The sequence below is a fragment of the Ictidomys tridecemlineatus genome, chromosome 9 (genome assembly GCF_052094955.1).
Source record: "Ictidomys tridecemlineatus isolate mIctTri1 chromosome 9, mIctTri1.hap1, whole genome shotgun sequence".
Lineage (NCBI taxonomy): Eukaryota > Metazoa > Chordata > Mammalia > Rodentia > Sciuridae > Ictidomys > Ictidomys tridecemlineatus.
In genome coordinates this window covers 67,747,174-67,762,560 of record NC_135485.1, presented here as the reverse complement: position 1 = coordinate 67,762,560, position 15,387 = coordinate 67,747,174, and the positions used below count along the sequence as shown (strand labels likewise).

The following is a 15,387-nucleotide window of genomic DNA, read 5'->3' as shown; positions in this document are numbered from 1 at the left end:
CCCTTATTAAGTTGATTATCTCAGGCATTTTGTCAACGGTGACAGAAAGCTACAACACAGTGAATGAGCAACATTTTTATTTTGTTAATGAAGTAGCAGAATGAAGGCTTATTTCTTCCCTTATTCAAATAAAATCTGCGTGTGTGTGTGTGTGTGTGTGTGTGTGTGTGTGTGTGTTTCCATTGCTAGAGATGGAACCCAGGGTCAAATAACATTTGAGTGTCTCCCTGTAATATCTTAATTAAAATTCGTCCATGCACATCACTAAAAATATACAAATATTACCTTTAAGTATGTAAATAAAATTCATATCATTAAGCAACCTGAATAATTCTATTCCCAGACCTGTTTTGTACACATTTATTTAGAAAAATGAAACTATCTTCCTACCCATTAAAAAGGATATCATTGATTCTGTTCTGTAATTTGTTCACTATATCATGCCATCTTTGAGAGACATAGAACAATCAAACCCTTTTAAAAATCTATTTAATTTCATATAATATAGTACATCCTAATGTAGAATCCAATCCCCTATTGATGGACTGATTTAAGTGTTCTTCATCTGAAAAGAAAAAAAAATTCAGACCAGGGCAGCCTCAGGACAAGGCATTGAGATTTTAGACATACACATAATGCCTCAAGATTTTATATAAATAACACACACACATATAATCTTTTATATATATATATATTTAAATATATATTTTTTAAGTTGTCGAGGGGCTTTTATTTAATTAATTAATTTATTTATATGTGGTGCTGAAAATCAAACCCAGTGCATCACACATGCTAGGCAAGTGCTCTACCACTGAGCCACAACCCCAGCCCAAGGTATTGGGATTTCACCTAAACATCTTGTACTGAGCAGAAATGGGTACAGATTATTAAAGTAACCAGGAGGCATTCCATGAGGAGGGTGCCACATAGGACCTGAGACAATCTTTCACTCCTTACCAGTTGGCTCTCTCCCTCCCCCTCACCCCCCAATTCAGCAAGTGACTCTAAAACTACAGATGACTCTGGGTCCACCGTGCCATCTCTCAGTCTTCTTCTGCAACTTTTCCACTCTGGGATGATCCCAACCCAGCGCCAACCCCACCCCACGTGATTTTAAAAAGAATGGCACCTATTGGACCTCCTTCACCCATGTGTTATGCAAAAGATATCCATAGAGCAACCCTCATATGGCAGACTTTATTTCCAGAGCTGCCTTCATGATTTATGTAGCCATTTTTCCCCCTCCTCTGTCCCCAGCAGTGATTCCAGAACAGGATGTTGCTCATAAATCTTTTCCTTCAGCTCACCTACCACCCACTGGCCAGGTTATTTTTACAAGAGTTGCCATTTCCCATACTCCCTTAGTGTAAGCCCCCTATGAAAGGTCACTAAAGTTTTTTTTCCACAGGTCTCTGGCCATCATAAGAACCAGGCACAATCAAAGTGCCATACTTTTGACATTGTGAGTGCAAAAATTCTACAAAAGGCTATGAAGGAATGCTAATATAGTTTAAAATTACTTCCCAAATCCAGGGAGACAAAAATCAGGCAAACCCCGCCCCCTGCAATGTTTTTCTTGATGGCAGAGACCAATTCTATCTTTAAATCATTTAATTTGTATTAATTTGTAGGGTACCATATCCAGGAAGGAGGTCAATTCTTACAGACACAGAGATGAGAGCTCTTCATCACCTGTCCTATCACAGAATCCAAAGCAATTTAGGAAAATAAATGCCATAATTAAAAAGTCGTATCTTTGAGAAGCAGGGAACGATGACTTCCTGTGGAGGAGGGAGAGCTTAACAGAAGAAGGGAGGGAACTGGGAGTTCAACAGTACTCAGTGCTCTAAACCTCTCTTTCTTTCACCCTCTTCCCTTTGCTCCAGGACAGGATTTTCTCACTCTTCCTCCCACTTTCCACCCTCAGGTACCTCCCACTTCTTTGGCAGTTCCTTCTCAATCTCTTGAGTTTTCTTGCTACTTAGTTGCCACCAAATTGCTACTTAGTGTACTCTTTCTGGGTATTCTTATCTTTTCACTCCCCTAGAATATCTCATGCAGAACAGATTCATTTTCTACTGAATAAATGGACATCCCAGACCAAAATTTCCCATTTGACATCTCTACCTGAAAGGATTTTCATAGGCATTTCAAACCTAGATTACTGGAAAGGTATCTGGGGCTGGGTGTGTAAACTCAGTGGTAGAGTGCTTGCCTGAACATGCAGGAGGTCCTGGGTTCCATCCATCCATACACACACACACACATAATCAAACCACCTCAGTATACACCATCTTGAAGACACAGCATCTCCCAGTGACAAAGTTCAATGATTAGGAATTATTCTTGACCTTTTTTTTTTTTTCCATCCAATGTACCAACAAATTAGCTTCCACCATTTCTTCAAAATTATTCAGAACCCATTGAACCCTCTGCATCTCTTCCACAGACTACTTAAATCCCCTTGCTGGGTGCTCTGCTTCCACTTATGTCCCACTAAATTCCACCTTTCACTCATCAAATGACCTTTTAAAATCATATCAAACCCCCAACCCACTTAAAATTCTCCGATGGCTTTCCATGCCCCTAAAGTCATATTTCTAAGTGTGGCTCACCAAATCATTTTCCAACCTGCTGTTCTATTTTCCCACTACATTAAACATCATTCATTTCCTCAAGAGACTCCTGGTATTTGGTAAGGTTTTGTTGGTTTCCTTTTTTACCCAAGATTTCATTTAAAAGTATTTTCCCCATTCTACTGTGCAACTTTTTCAACTCCTAATTTGTAAATCAATTTTCTGCCTAGTCACTTCTTCCACCAAAAAGTCTTCCCTGATTATTCCCACCTCTGCATTCCAGATACCCCTCCTATCGGTTCCTATAAAACCATGTACCTCCCCGAGAGCACTCAGAGATGAACAGGGATCGGAGGAGTAGCATATGCCAAAGTATGGAACTTAAAAAACAAAAGTCAGCGTTTGGAACTGTGAGACCTTCTGTAAAGCCTGGCACCAGGGTTGGTAGAAGGACAGCAGTGATGGAAGATGAGTCTTGAGGAACAGGCTGAGGCCCAGGGAATGAAGGGTCTGAATCCACACAAAGGGGATCAAATTCTAAATGGTAGTCAGTAGGGAGCCCTGGGAGTTTCTTGAAAAAGAGGAGCACAGGAAACCTCCTAGTATAATGAAGTTTCTCCTACTAAGGAGAAGAAGAGGAAGGAAATTAGGATAGGGAGATGATGAGCTACATTTAGATGGGTAGAGAAGAGGTGGCGGGGGGTTGATGGTACACTGGATGCAGTTCTGGTTTAAAAATCCAGATGTGGGAACCACCCATTGGCTGCGTAAAGCCACTTTGAAAGATGATTGTACATGTGGAGAAGATGAGTGGGGAAGAAAGAGGAGATTGAGAGGTAGGGAGGAGGGACAGGAAAGGGGAGGAAATGCAGACTAAATTTAACAAAAGTACACCATGTGCATGTATAAATACACCTCAGTGTGTTCCACTTTTATGTATATCTACAAAGCACCAATTTAAAATAAATAAACAATAAAAAATAAAAATAAACCACTATTGTATAGAGAAATCTGTAGCATAAGCAGCAAGCAATAGCCAGGTGCTGTAGAGCACTCCTGTAATCCCAACGGCTGGGGAGGCTGAGGCAGGAGGATCGAGAGTTCAAAGCCAGCCTCAGCAACAGCAAGGTGCTAAGCAAGTCAGTGAGACCCTGTCTCTAAAAAAGTACAAAATAGGTCTGGGGATGTGGGTCAGTGATTGAGTGCCCCTAAGTTCAATCCCCAGTACAAAAAAAGAGAAGAAAGAAAGAAAGAAAGAAAGAGAGAGAGAGAGAGAGAGAGAGAGAGAGAGAGAAAGGAAGGACAAGTAAGCAATAGATATTTGAGGGTGGCAACTTACATCAAACAGGATGAAAAAGAGGTTTTGTGAGAAATTAGGGAGGCCTGATCAGAACAGTGACATTCACGAGTCAAGATGTGTTTCAGAAATCAGAGGAAGAGGGAAGTATTGACCATATCACGTGCAAAATTTTCACACAGTTGGTCAAGCATTTGTTGAAGTTCAAAATATGGGGCAACACCTGTATTTGGGACATATGTACTTGAAAGAAGCTACATAGTTCTCAGATTTTTCAAGTAATTATTACAAAAACTATTCCCTTGGGGGACTGGGGTTATGGCTCAGTGGTAGAGCGCTCGCCTCACAGGTGCAGGGCTCTGGGTTTGATCCTCAGCAACACAGAAAAATAAATAAATAAAATTAAGTTACTAAAAAAAAAAACTATTCCCTTGGGGAGTTGGGGAGTATATAGAAAAACTACCTAACCCTGACTCAAGGATGTTAGCATTGAGTCCTTCTGAAAAGAAACAAATATGCTTTTATTCATATAAATATTTAGCCTCTAATTTTCCTGAACTGGGGAGTTTAATGCATCTTTATAAAGGAGAAAAATCTTGCAGAAGTGTAAAAGGGTCAAGTGATTAAGTGTGACGGGGGCAGTGGTGTGAAGAAAAGGTTGGTGGAGATGAAGGGCCTTGGGAGAAGGGAAGGCCTACTCAGATGCCCTGCCTGTTAAGATTTGCTAACAGGTCAGCCAGGAGGCTGTACCAAATGACTCCTAAGGCCTCAAAATGCCCATTAGCCTCACAGTGATACTGCCAGTGTTTCCTTTCTGTGAGCCATCATGGAGCAAATATCTTCAAAATGCAGATAATATCCCTGGGTGTTTGGCTCCAGTGCCTTCCTAGATAGAAGCTTAGCAGGCCAACTGACTCGGGGAAACCCCTCAGCAGAGGATCCCTTCACTTCTCTTTGTTGGTAAAAGAAAAGACAGCGAGTATATGCAGTTCTGAACATTAACCCAAGCCCAATACCAGACTCAAACAGACAGAAACGTGGCTATGAGATGACACTGACAAATTAGCCTGAAAAGTGAAATACAGGTAACGTTCAGGCATGACTGGCCATGAGGCCTGCCTGTACTTTATGGCAATTTGTTTTTAAAAGGTCAATGAAGACAAATAGGTAGCAGTAAATCACTGTTCACACAATTCTGAAGACTTTATAGACAAGCTGCAAAATGTAGTTTTCAACAGCTGGGTCAACAAAAGTAATTGTTTCAACAGTTACAGGCTTTCACAGAAACAGTAGTAATAAAGCAAGAACTTTGGGTTGTTTTCTCAAGAAAGGTCAAATAAATACCCTTTATAACCACTCTCCACATCAACCCTCCTCCATCTCTCTATGACAGCTGATTCCAACAGCAGCAAATTCAGCCACTCTGGGGGAACTGGATAGGCCAAGCACCACTGAATGCAAGTATGGGTGTGTACACTCTCCTATGCACGTGGGACACACATGCTTGTGCCCACAGAACCAGGAAGAGTATCTTCCTCATTTCAGCAGTGCCCCACCGGCACCCTCTGCTGACTAAGTATTACACAGGTGTTCACTGTGAAGGAAAAATGTTGAGTCCATTATCACATAGTGGTGCTGAAGGGAGAAGTGGGAACAGAGACACGTTAAGTTAAAATCTGGCAGAGGTACTGGCCAAGTGAGGGGTGCACCAAAAGAACAGGGAGTTTAATGGATGACTAGAGTCATGAAAGAGATGGTGTTTCAGCTGAATGTGAAGAAAGAGAAAATTTTTGATAGATTGGGGGTCTGGGAAAGGGAGAGAACACCCATTCCTGGCTGAGAAGAGTTTTACTATTAACACTAGGATCATGAGCAAACCACTTCACCTCTTTAAGTCTCACAGGGAAATACTGGTCTGACCCACCTTGTGATTCCCTATGAGGTTAAAATGCATCATTGGACTAAGCTTAAGTTTTGAAAAATTTTAAAACATTAGGTGAAAAATACTTTATGGTGATACCTTTACCCAGCAACTGGGATGCAAGCTCTAGCTAGTATGAGCTTTAAAGGGGATTAATCTACTTCTGCTCTAGCCCCTTTCCTCCCGCTAGTTTCTATCCCCATCCCTGTCCGCCCCCACCGACTTCTAGCAGACACATTAGATATTGAAGGCTCTGCACACATCTTTGCTAAATGAATGAGCGAATTTTGGACTACCATGAGAACAAAGCACTCCATGTAAAACCAAAGAGGTCTGAGGGAAACACAAGTTTTCTGTTTTTCCAAAATAAAAGGGCAAATAATAATAATAATAATAATAATAGGGCTAGGGTGTAGCTCCGTGGTAGAGTGCTTGTCTGGCTTGTATAAGATCCTGGGTTTGAACCCCAGCATACACCCCTCCCCCAGCAAACACACAAAGGAAAAAAGTATTTTTAAGTACATATCTACTCTCTGTACATGATCATCCACATTTACCCATATCCTTTGTAATATTTCAGTAGGAAGTAAGAAATAAGAATGTTATTGAGAAATTGATTCACAGAGTTGCCTACCACTTTAAATTACCCAAATATTTTCAAGAGTTCCATAACAACAACAACAAATTGGTCTCATAATCAGCTGAACTCACAGTCATCAGGAACATGTGACTAAACAGTTCACACACACCACCAGCTTCAGAGCTGGGTCTCCCAGCGTGGGAAAGCTGCTTCCCCTACACTGCCCAGAGGAGCCCTAACTTTTAAAAACTCTCAGGCATTTAAGGAATATTGTAAAATTCAAATCCCCCAGGCCCTAAACACTAAAATTATCAAAAGCGGGCCAACAAAAAGGGAAGAAACTACTTATTAAACAGCAACTCTGTGTTTGGAGTACCCTGTTGGGCTTTTAAAAAGATACATTTAATGGTCATTCTTCTTCTTACTTTACAGATAAGAGAACTAGAGTCTGGAGGATAAGTTAAATGCCAGTATGACACTCGGAATGGGGCTAGAATTCAAACCCAGGTGTAACTGGTTTCAAAGCAAACTCTCTCCCCCTTGGCTGGAGGCTGCCTCTCATGGGGAAAGTGGTAGGGCCCCAGGGAGCCCCCAGAGTCTCCACTGGAGGTGATGGCTTGAAGGTAAAAGTAACAGTGATGTCAAGAACTGTTCTGATTATCCTCCCAAGCCCTACACTTATTTCCTTTGCTCTCAGCTCTTTGGCTTTGACCTTTACAAACTATTAAAGAACACATATTTTTAAATATGTTTTTTAGGCAAAGAAGATATTTCTTTCCCATTCTCTCTTATGAAATACTGTGTCTTATTTGAAAACTGGTGCCTCCATTCTTAAATTAAGGATGATTTCCTATCTCAGTCATCAAGTGCTCACTAGGGGAAAGTAAGTCTCTGCCGGATGTTGACAGATAATCTAAAAACGAAAACTGCTACAACTTCCAACCGTTGAGAGGTGGATTTATCAACAGGGCCACCACCTGACATCTGTGCAGAGCAGTGGAGACCACAAAGTGCTCCTTCAGAGAGAGCACACATCATCATATGGGGGTGGGGCATGAAAACATTTCTGAGAGGCGACCTGGGGAGGTTTTGATTTAGGACTGGCACCACCTCTATCCTTCAACATTTTTTTAAATTTTTTTTTTTAGATGTTGATGGACCTTTATTTTATTCATTTATATGTGGTGTTGAGAATCAAATCCAGGGCCTCATACATGCTAAGCAAGCATTCTACCACTGAGCCACAACCCCAGCCCTATTCTTCAAGTTTTTAAAATCAACGAATCTTTTAACTTTGTCCTGCCATTTGGCTCCCCACCTACCTCCCATACTCATCAGCTTTGTGCCTTTATTGAAAAAGGTACAAGTTTCTCTGACTACTGTAGCCATGCTGGAACTCTCTCCCAGGAACAACCTTTTATCTCATACTCATTATGGTGTGAGAAATGTCTAGTCAGCTACAGAAGATCTCTGGCCCAGGCTTCAGAGCACCAGCTTCTGAGGTGACAGTGTGGAAGAAAGTTTGAGGATTTGGGGTTTGGTGACAGAAAGAAGCTAGACTGACTATCTGCCACGGATAAATCAGTTACCCTTTCCTTTCCTTCTTTCATCTGTAAAACGCAACCTCAACAGGAGCAGTGATATTGATATGTATGCATGTCTATCAAATGCTTAGCCTGCGACTAGTGTAGTTCTGAGGTCAAGCACTGCATGTACAAAGGTTCAATCCCCAGCACTAAAAGGGAAAAAAAAAAAAAAAGTTGTTTCATTCTTAGGGCATCTCAAAAGCACTGTGAACCAGTAGGATCTCCACATCCTCCCCATTCCCGCATCAAGCAAAATAGAGTATTCTTTTAACTATAGTTGAAAACATCTAAGCTGGTAAATAGCTTTTCCCTGCCAATCATCCAGGGACTTCCAGCTCCTCTCCATCTGCAACCTCTGCACCTTTGGAAGACAAATTCAGAGGGCAATCACCAAACATCTGGAAAGTCAGTAAATACATTAGAATTATTGTGCGCTTAGTGCCTTACTAGTTTCACTGGGGTTACAGAGGGCAATCTCTGACCTCCAGTTGTTTAACATCTGGTTAGGACTTGGACTGGTAAGCCAAGCGGGCGGGGGAATACAAAATTTAAAAAAGGCAGCAAGATAACCCTAATGAGGAGCTGTCACAAGAAAGGAGCTTACTGCAGGTGGACCTTCAACTGCAGGGCTGAATTTGGATAGCCATTCTCCCTTCTTAATTCCATAAATTGCATATTATTTTAATAGTGTTGTTTTCAACACCATACACTGTTTAAATACTATAGTTTTAGCTTAAGGGTATTGCTCATATACAAAACCCTATAACTACTCAAAAAATATTATCTTTAAACTTTAAATGAAAACTTGACAACTCCCTTTGAACTTCTTTTATAAAAGGGCAAGACTTTTCTTGAAGCCTGAACTCTATTTACCACACAGAAGTAAATGAGTTTTCCTCCTGATGTTCAGTGGGAAAAGGAGTAGAGGAAGAGTTCAAACTCTTAAATTGTCCCAAGAGAGCAGGACTCAGAAATTTCACCCTGTTCAGCTTATTGTAAAGGAACCTAAACTCCTTTGCTTCTCAACACACGAAGGCTACCTGCCAGTCTGCCCTGGGCATGGAGCGGTTTTTTGGTTTTTTTTTTTCCAGAATTTGAGAATCAAGGCAGGCCCAGGGTGACAGTGGCTGCTTCCTTCCCTGTAACCTTAACAAAGATCTTCTCTAATGCGGAACAGTCAAAATTCAAACGTAGAGCAGCCCCAGGCTCACCACTAGGAAACCCTGTTTTCTTTTAATTAAAAAAAATTTCGAGGTCATCCCTCAGCTTTGTTTACAAGTAATGAGTCCAGCAGCCCCCATTTATCACCCCTGGAGATTCTTTTACACTTTGATGTGAAAAGAGTCAGGGCCCATTGTGATTTCAACTACCCCAACAGCAGTCCTTTCATTTGCAAACGAAGCCCTGGCCCCTAGTATGAACCAACTGTCAGAAAAAAATTCATTGCCTTTCCTTCCAATTATTTATCAGAGACAGGGGAGAGAAACTGTCTTTAAGGCATCTCTCAAGAAAAGGTTCCCAGCACACCCCTATGCATTCCCTATCTTCACTGATCCTTTCTGCCAAGAATGTCCCTTTCCAAAATCCCACCATGCATGAAAGGCAAACTCCTGTCTTAAACCATCCCATCTGGTATGACTTTCTCTCTCCTTTCTTCTTCATAGAAAGCTCAAGGGGCTTACCATTACTTCTGGTTTAAGTATTCCTCCCTTAAGGAAACTCTGCAATTTTCTCCAGAGCAAGAAATGAGACACACCTTGACTTGGCCATGACATTTACCCGTCTCAACAACAATAAGGCCAGAAGGCACCCACTTTCCCCATCTCTACCAGTATTCAAAGGAACCGAATAGTAAGAATATTTAAAAAGGAAAGAGGGCTCAAAGATTTTTTTGAAGTATCTAAGAATCTGAGGTAGTAATCAAAAAGGAAAGTACATAGCATGAAGTGTTTTTTGTTTGTGTAAAGGTTTTATTTTATTATTTTTTTATTTGTAGATGGAGACAGTACCTTTATTTTTATTTATACATTTTTATGTGGTGCTAAGGATCAGACCAGTGCCTCAAGTGCTAGGCAAGTGCTCTACCACTGAGCTACAACCCCAGCCCTTTAGTACATGTTTTAAATGAAAATGTGACATACTTTTTTTTTGGACTGGGGATTGAACCCAGGAGAGCTTAACCACTGAGTTACATCCCCAGTCCTTTTTAGTTTTATTTTAAGACAGAGTCTTACCAAGTTGCTGAGGATCTTGCTAAGTTGCTGAGGCTGGCCTCAAATTTGCAATACTCCTATCTCAGCCTCCTGAGCTGCTGGGATACAGGAGTGAGCTACCATGCCCAGCTTTTTTTTTTTTTTTTAATATGGTTTTTAGAAATAAACATTTTATATTAAAATACAACATATGCTTTAGAAAGTACACAGGGCTAAGGGTGTAGCTCAGTGGCATAGCACTTGCCTAGTGTGCAAAAGGGACTGGGTTTCACCCCAGAACCATGAAAGGAAAAAAAAAAAAAAACTCACATGAATTTCTACAAAGTGCCCTTGTAACCAGCATCCAGATCAAGACACAGAACACTCCTGGACTACTAAGCTATTTTAAGCAAAAACACTTATCTTGACTGTAACGAAGCTTTAGCATTAACTTCCATTCCTCAGGGATAGAACCACAGGGTTTCTCACCCTTAACACTTGGGACTTTTGAAGCTAGAAAAGTCTTTGTGTCAGGGACTGTCTGATAAATTGTAGGATGTTTAGCAGCATCTCTGGCTTTTCCCCCTCTGGACTATGATGACTAAAAATCCTCCAGACATTGCCAAATGACTCCTGGGAGAGGGAGAGCAAAATTATCCCCAGTTGAGAACCACTGGCATACAGGAGTGAGTTAAACACATTCACAGAAAGCAAAAACAGACAAATCCACAAAGTAGGACATACATTCAACTCAGCTTCTTAAATCAGCCAACACCCCCCACTCCCCAAATAAGTAAGTTAAATGCTACAAGAAAAAAACAATGCTCAAGAAAAAAACAATGCAACATGTGAACTTTGGTTTTGGAAGAATCAGGATATAAACAATTTCAAAAGACATTTAAAAGGCATCTGAAAAGTCTGTAACTAGATAGACATAAAATGCTAATTTTAAACTAGGCAAGATGGCTCATGCCTGTAATTCCAGCTACTGTGGAGGCTGACACAAGAGGATCACAAGTTTGAGGCCAGCCTGGGCAAGTTAGGGAGACCCAGTCTCAAAATAAATAAGGCCGTGGATGTGGCCCAGTGAGAGAACTTGGCTAGCATGCACAAAACCCTAGCTAGATATAATCCCTAGTACCACCAAAACATAAAAACGAAATGTTAATTTTATTAGGTTTGAGGTTGGTATTTAATTCCACAGGGAAATATTTTTTAGATGAACATAAAGTATGCAGGAGTGAAAGAAGAGATGTCTGGGATTTGTTTAAAATATTTTGGCAGGAAAAAAAGTAAAATACTTCAGCAAAGAAAGGATAGATATTTTTAAAGTGTGGCAAAGTCTTGAGAAATGTCATGTCTGAGAAAAGGATATGTGAAAACTAAAAATTCCTTATATTGCTACTAATGTCTGAATATTTCCAAGATAACAATTTATAATTATAGAGGACAGAAGTGCACTTGAGTCTAAATTAGATTATTATGGCTAATTGCAGAAAACATTTTATTTATTTGTTTATATAAGTGTTGCTGGGAATTGAACCCAAGGTCTTCAGGATGCTAGGCAAGCACTCTACCACAGAGCCACATCCCCAGTCCCAATTCTTTAATTGTCACTATAATGTATGAGATATTTTTTGTTCCCTTCATAGCCTTTAGATTCTTCTCTTTAAGAAGAAATCTTGGATGACTTCTTGCTTTTAGTAGATTTTAAAAGACCTATTCACTTAACTATATCCAAGAGAGAAAAAATCTGGGGTGTATGTGTGGGGACTGGGGATTGAATCCAGAGGAGCTCTACCTCCAAGCTATATACCCCTAACCTATTTAATTTTTATTTCGAAAGCAGGGTCTCACTAAAGTTGCACAGGCTGGGCTTGAACTGGTGATCCTCCTGCTTCCACCTCCTGAGTAGCTGGGATTACAGGTATGCACCCTCTCATCCAGCCTAATAACCTCTTACCTAGATAAATACATACAATTACTTTGTATCATGTTTTAGTTCTTTTTAAGGCAACAAAAAACGGTGTCTCTCTGCATTGCAGGCTGGGAAGAAGGCATTATCTGATGAAGGCATCAGGACTTGTTGGTCAAAAGCAGAAATGAAACTGCACAGTGCCTCATATATATTTTAGTACAGAAATCAAATTTTTTTCCCAACCCAAACCAACCTACTTGCCCAGATTCCTTAGAGTCTGAGTTGCATATTCAGCAATGAGCTTCTCTAGGTCTTTGCTGCTTTTAGTAACATGAGACTACGAATCTGAGTCCTTTACAGGGTGATATATCATGAGGTACAGAAAACAAAACTCAGGGTTTGAAATACTGTCTCTCAAACTTCTGAAACATGTGAGGGATCTAGAACTGAAATTCTCTTCTTTCTAGCCCTGTTTCACAAATTCCAAAGGAGGATAGCTGCTACAACTTCAGAGGGAAAGAATTGTTATGACTGAAGATCTCCAAAAAAAGAGAAAAGATACTTCTCATATGAAGATACTATAAAATTAATATTCCTACAGAAATGATATAATCCTAAGCAACTCAATGTCTGTTTTATTATCACCTGAACCAAGGTCTCACCTAAAGTGGTAAAATGTCAAATGCCTGGATAGTGTCCATTATACTGAAGGCTCTGAATGGATATGAATTCATTCTCTCCAATTGCTTGTATTAGTAGAAAGTTCAGGCTGAAGGCAAGAGAAAAGCCTTCAGAAAAGGAAATGAATTTGAAACTGCATCATGGGCCCATTAACTTGTAAGACTAAAAAAAAAAAAATGTAAAGATGATTCTAAACACATCTACCTTATAAGTAAGCAATCTCTCTCCTAAATATCTATCCAAAAGATATAAAAATATGTGTAACATTATTCATAATAGGAAATAGAAGGAGATACAACCTAAATGTCTACCACCAGGTAAATAATACACAAAAGATGATATACCCATACAATGGTCTATTTTTCAGCAATAAAAAAGGAATTAAAGCCAGGTGCTATGGTGCACACCTGTAATCCCAGCAACTTGACTCTGGAGGCTGAGGAAGGTGGATCAAAAGTTTGAGGCCAGCCTGTGCAACTTAGTGAGACCCTGTCTCATAATAAAATATAAAGGGCTGAGGATTAAGCTCAGTGACAGAGTGCTTGCCTAGTCAATATGAGGCCCCTTGATTCAAAATCCAGTATTAAAAAAAAAAAAAAAAGTTGATCTGTGGTAAAACATGAATAAAGATTGAGAGATCTAAGTGGAAGGAGCCAGTCACAAACCCCACATATTCTATGACTACATTTACATTTATATGGAATGTCCAGAATAAACAAAAGTATTAAATGGATTAATGGCTACTTGGAGCCAGGGGTAGGAATGGGATTAACTGTAAACAGGTAATTCTGTCTACTGAATTGCAGGAAATGTTCTAAAATTGGACTGCCATGATGGCTGTACAACTCAGTAAGTTTACTAAAAATGATTAAACTATACTTAAAACAACATGTAAAATTATACCCAATTAAATTTCTGTTGTTTCTAAAGATGACTATGCTAATTGTAAAAGAGTACACGCTATGTAGCAGAGTTTTCTTATGGTTCTTTGTGTGTATTTAGGACAATCCCATAGCCAATATTAAATGCAAACTAGACCACAGTAAAAACCTTTTAAGTGTATCCATATGCCCTGCAAATAACTGTATTTCATGTCTCCTTCTGAAAGGTTTGTTTCTCCTTCATTCTCCTTCCTATCAGTGCTATTCTTAGAGCAGCTCATAAAGGAAACCCTTCATTCCAAAGAGTTGCCTTTAAACAAAGCCCTTTCTCTCCAAGGAGAACTAATGGAGCTACTGACTCCCCTGAAGCCCACCATTCTGCCATCATGACCTGAGAGAAAAGTTCATCATTTTCTGAGGAATGATGATGTTCCAGGTACTGTGATGGCATTTACATCATTATTCTCCTTATTCTTATTGTTAGGAGGTTTAAAAAGTTATCCAAAGCCTGGGGAGGTGGTACATGCCTGTAATCTCAGTGACTCAGGAGGCTGAAGCAGGAGAATGACAAGTTTGAGACTAACCTCAACAACTTAGTGAGGCTCTAAGCAACTTAGTGAGATCCTGTCTCAAAATAAAATACCAAAAAGGGCTGGAGATGTGGCTCAGTGGTTAAACACCCCTTGGTTTAATCCCTAGTACCCCCCCTCCAAAATCCCTAGTACCCCCCCTCCAAAAAAAAAAAAAGTCAGTCAACTTAACCACATGACCCATGTCAGAGAAGAGGTTTCAATACAAACTGGTTTCAGATTCTCACACACAGCTATGCTCCAATCTGACATGTGATTGAAGGTTTTGCTGGAAAATTACCATTTCTATAGTTTAATCTTTTTGCCACCCCCCCCCCCAATTTTAACTGTCTCTTTGGAAAATACCTGACAGGAGCAGGACTGCAGCGAGGTCCCGTGATCGTCCCCAGGTGGTCCTGGAGTCAGGATCGCCTCTGCTCCAGGTAACCGCTCCCAGCCAGTCCTGAAGAAAGAAGTCGCTGCACACGGTATGCCTTTTCGAATGCTCGGTTTATTCACACCAGGTTTCATCACATCACACAAGGCACAGGAACAGAGACTGGCGGGGCTCAGTTCGCTCGATGTTGACCCACTGGCATCGTGGATCTGAACTGACCAAAGAGCTCAGCCTTCCTGGCCCTTAAATACTATAGTTGTTTACAACACTTCAAACCAAAACCTGTTTACGTCGTGGCTTCTATCTCTTATCCTATCCTCACAGATTATGTTTACACTGCATCACAACACGCTTATCCTAAACTACCACACTTGTTTCTGCTAAAATACATCAAAACATGTTTACCTTATGTCCTTATCTAACTCACACATATTTCTAACTTATGCACTCTTCTTCATCAAAACATGTTTACTTCAAATTCTCCTGTCAATACCTAATTTCAAAAGTGATTTTCTCAGATCTGAAATAAGCCTAAAACCAAGCTTCTAAACCCATCAAACTGAGTGTCTGAGGATCTGAAACTACACATAGACAACACATACCTGCCAATCAGCAACACTTTCCAAAATAAAGAAAACACACATTCTGTATAAGAAGCATGACTGATTGTAAAAATCATATCTCAAACTCCTTCACTTGGAAAACACAGGAAAACCTCCTTATTTCCCCATTTCACAATTCCAGGTGCGGATTATTTACAATGCCCAAGCCAATCACTCTTTCAAGAAA

At 40.2% G+C, this 15,387-nt stretch overlaps 1 protein-coding gene across 3 annotated transcripts in view; it reads right to left on the bottom strand.

Moving 5' to 3' along the window:
* The window catches only part of Aff1 (ALF transcription elongation factor 1), a 188,850-nt gene that overhangs the window by 153,746 nt on the left and 19,717 nt on the right, over positions 1–15,387 (bottom strand). The window contains exon 2 of one of the 3 annotated variants that reach the window (XM_021721199.3): positions 14,568–14,664. The exons of the other annotated variants lie outside the window; for them this stretch is intronic. The gene's annotated coding sequence lies outside the window, so the exon portion shown is untranslated. The remainder of the gene's footprint in view (positions 1–14,567; positions 14,665–15,387) is intronic. 3 annotated transcript variants of the gene reach the window in all.